General features: G+C 41.1%; 1 protein-coding gene across 2 annotated transcripts in view; it reads left to right on the forward strand.

Moving 5' to 3' along the window:
• The first annotated feature begins 1,570 nt into the window (after positions 1 to 1,570).
• The window catches only part of LOC111255290 (uncharacterized), a 100,054-nt gene continuing 97,229 nt past the window's right edge, over positions 1,571 to 4,395 (forward strand). For both annotated transcript variants that reach the window (XM_086984322.1, XM_086984319.1), the window contains exon 1: positions 1,571 to 3,060. The gene's annotated coding sequence lies outside the window, so the exon portion shown is untranslated. The remainder of the gene's footprint in view (positions 3,061 to 4,395) is intronic.

A 4,395-nucleotide genomic window follows, 5' to 3' on the forward strand; every position in this document is an offset into this window, starting at 1 on the left:
TAGAACAAAATAGCAGACTCATTATGGCAACAAAAACAGTACAACGTTTTCGAAATTTACCGAATCACATTTATTACCGATGTGCCCATTTGAGATAAATTCCTACCGAAACTACAAGCTTTCTTTTTTTCCCGAAATATATAATTTACGTAATTGCCAGTAGTTTGTTGTGAAAATCCGAGGAAGACTCCGAGGACATAAACCGGAAGATACTCAATATACTTTGATTAGAAGAGTTAGAAAATTGGTAAAAAAGGCTAAAAGAACCATTCTTAATGCACCTGGTTCCTAGATAAAAAAAACTGCTAATTGACTTAACCATATAAACTAGAACGTTTTATCCTTTTGGGACATTTTACGCATACTTTTATTTTTTATACTTAATAGCCTCTTCTAGTCTTTCGATTTTTAGCCTACCTTCAGTTTAATACATGATTCTATCGGGATTTTTTATATGCAACCTATTTAAGAGACATTTTAACATCTTTACTTTATTAAAACTTTATGATATTTGCAGATTCAACATCGAAATTACTAGTCTTCTAGCAGACTTCTTTATACAGTTGACAAGCTTACGATGCTTTGCTTGTTCAGAACAGATTATCAAGGTCCAGAGATAAAAGCAGCTCAATATTAATCCAACTTTCCAATCCAACGATCGGCCTCTTTGTTGGCCGACTCAAAATAGGATTCTTCAGGGTTGGTCATATGGCTTACGTTTGAACGGGCTAGCTTTAATACAGTCTTAAAGACATTTATTCTTTGATATCGATGTACATATCGATCTATTGGGTTATCCGTCTAAAAAGTTTTAGTTTTAGAATGTGTGTATGTCGCCGCAGCTTTTGTGACTCACTGAAATACTCTCATCATTAATCAGTATCTTCGAAATACGAAACCGTTAACGAGACTCTTCTTGCAAGTATATTTATAAAACGAACTAGTTTACATTTGCCAACTTTATATACATATTAGATACTATATACCTGTGTGAATATAAAGAAGAAAATAGAAGTTGTTGGAACGCTCAAAAAATCCCCGTTTTAATCACTCATGTGGCGTTTACAGCGTTATAATTATGCTGCGGGTCAAAACACTGGAAATAAATTAAAGAAAACCTTTGATAACATACATCAGTCCCAGTAAATATAAACAACCCATTTCCAATCATAGCACCGAACCCAATGAAATACGACGAAATGAATACGAACAACCCTTGTGCTGCTATACAACAACCTTCAGTTTAAAACTCAAGAACTTTCTTTTCGACCGTTATCTCTTTGTACGTTTTTACACTTACCTACTTTCCAAGCAACTTCACACTCGTTTTTACCTTTCCCTCAACTTTACCCTCGCCATCTTTTTCGACCTTACCCTTTCCCTCGCTCCCGATCTTTGATTCGGTCCCCGAAGGTTGTGCCCATAGCGCGGTACGAACTCTGTTTACACCCACAGGGAGAAAAAAAGCGAGGCTATGTGGAAAGGATACAACATGCTCCCGCTTGTGGAGAGGGTACAGAAACCAAGCAATAACGCGCCGCGTGCTTCCACGCGAGACTGGTGGCCAATATCCAGCGGCTGGGTGCCCATTCCTGCAGTTGAGCCATAGCCTTAGCAGTTGCAGTGCGGTAGAGCACACGGATACGACTTCGTCTGGCAAAACTGAGTATAAGAGCTTCAGTTCAACTTAATCGGTCTGCAATGACACAAACGAATCGTGCCGAGTCCAATGGCGCCGTTCATAGAATAGTGATGAAATAGTCATAAAAAGTTGAAGTTTTGTAAAGTGATGCGCGAATCAGTCGTCTGCTTAACTTCAACTTCCAAAAGCAAATTTGATGTATGGGCGCTGTTTTTCACTCAAAAATAGTAAAAGTTAGCTGGACCCCAACTGCAAGCGACCTGCTATGGATGTGTTTTGTCGCTGAAACGATTTTATTGGTAAACGACTAAAGCTCAAGTATCCATTTTGACGAGACGTTAACAAAATACTGCTACTGAGTATATTTGATACGGATGGTTGAAGTTATGAAAATTTTTCAGTAGATGTTATGTTTGGCGGAAACCTCATTAAGCTAGGTTTAAACGTCATCAGAAACCTCGTTTGTTGCTGTTGCATGGACTCGTCTTGTAGATCGACTTGTTATTGGCAGATTAGATCGAGAAAGCCCGCGTGTCAGAATCGGTGGTCTTATATGCGGACTTCAGCGTCATATGCATTATTTGCTACGCCTCTAACAGCGGCCTCGTCCAGGATCGCGCCCTCTTCGACACCCAGGTGTCCTGCTATGAGCCAACGAAAATAGTATCATTGTCATTACATATTTAGTATTATCATTTCATTATAACCATCGTTTGTATCTTCACATGGATTTGTGCTCAGTGTAAGTGCCTTTCTTCAATTGAGTATATGTGCATCGATATAAGTGGATAACAATAATACTGCTAGCATGTGGCTTCGGTTGGAACTCGGTTGATTTCTCAGCACTTCTATGTCGTCACTCCGTCTGTCGTGAAGGGAGCTCGCACTGAAGACGCCCACGCTGAGAAGAACTGTGGTGCGGTACGTCACCACCGAAATAAGCAACGACAACGAACACTTGTCGACGATGGCCAAACGGCCACTACGCAGAATTCGCTGCGCTCTGTTATAGTTATCAGATAACATTTGTGTTGTTATATGGCAAAGCGCCCAGCGACGGAAGCTGTTCGCGATTTGATGACGAGGCTAGCGATCGGTGACGTGAGAACGTAATATCTTTAAGCCAAAGAAGAAGACTGAAGAAATGAAGTACGTCTGAAACTGCTGTACTCCCTAAGCCTTTCTCAAGAGCTATTTGACAGTATCGCACTGTCTGTGGAGTGCAGGACATCGTTTTAGACAGAACGGCGCCTCACAGCGTTTCGCCGAACTTTCCCATCGGCGATATTAATTTCACCACGACGTGAAATGATAGATCAAATCGAGGGAGATTGATCTAGAGTTTTTTTTTCTAATCAGCTAGGCATGGCATCGTAAAGAGCTACGAAGTGTTTGGGCATGCAGCGTCTAACGAAAAGGTAAGTTTATTTGATGCGCAAATACGCAAGGAAAAGCGGTATGTCATTCTCGACAGTCGACCAAACAGCCAGACGACCGCAGCAGGCATGTTTGCTTTATAAACGAAGCCTACGGATATAGCGACCAAATTATCATCATTCATTAATTCACTAGGAGCGTTCTGCAACCGATTTTTAAAAAAAGAACTCGTTGTCAGTACAATTTCATTATGCTACAATTGTCGCTTCGGCAATTGAAAAAATCGAGAGAGGATCGTAAGCCCGTTTACGTCAGTTGTGCTTCGGTCTCTGCTATCTTGTCCTCGAATCAGAAGTGAGTGGAGCGAGGTCTCCCTGAAGAGCGAACCGTGGACGTGAACACGAATCACCAGCTCAATAAATGTTTCGAGTTTTACGTCTGATGCTACTTTCTCAGTTAAGTATTGCTTCAGATGGCTAGTTCGCAGCGACACGAAGTAGGTGCGCCTATGTCCGCTAGTCAACCTGGACTCGTTCACGTGGTGTGTTAAAGATTAGTAGGTAAATGCGTTATAGGGACCAGCAGCTCGATTCTCATTATATTTAATGGGTAAATGTGGAGCCTGAATGCTCCTAAGTAAAGCTTACATAAATATGTAAGTGTTCAGACTTCTACTTATTGTAGACAAAAGTAACTATGTAATGTTTCGACTGGGCAGGGCAGACGGACCATTCTACCATTCGTATCTGGGGGGGCTTCTTCAGTAGACCGGTTACGTAGGCGTCTACCGAGCGAGATCGAGTGAGACCCTTTCCTTTTGTGTACATGCGCCTCCTTAGTTAGCTGCGATTTATAGAACAGAGCTGGAATAGAGTCGCATTTGATTTTTCTTACTGACTATGGCACAAAGCTGTAATAAGTACGACCAGGTGTCACCATGTTATCGAATAGTTCTTGATGACGTATGCCGCAAGTTGTGATTCTGATATTGACTTGGCGCTTATAGGTTAAAGCTCGCGCGGCATTTGACTGAAAATAGTGTCTTGGATAACTCAGAAGGTTTCACGCAGGCAGACATTGATATATGAGCAAATCGACTACAAGCACTTATTGTTATGGATAGTTTGGGGAACAAGCACAGATCATCTGTGACCGAGTTTATCGAGATTCGGTTACAACTGATCAATTTTTCTGGTAAAAAAAGGCTGCAATAATGTCTATGGCCGTTCGAAACTATTTTTCAGAAATTCTTGCGATTGACTCTATCTGTTGATCCTCGTTCTGCTCCTGCGCTTTTCACAGGCAGTAAAACAAATACCTTAATAGAAATTGCTTTAAATAAGGAAAGCCTAGCCATGTATCAACGAGCACTTAAC

The sequence above is a fragment of the Varroa destructor genome, unplaced genomic scaffold (genome assembly GCF_002443255.2).
Source record: "Varroa destructor unplaced genomic scaffold, Vdes_3.0 BEIS01000001.1, whole genome shotgun sequence".
Classification (NCBI taxonomy): domain Eukaryota; kingdom Metazoa; phylum Arthropoda; class Arachnida; order Mesostigmata; family Varroidae; genus Varroa; species Varroa destructor.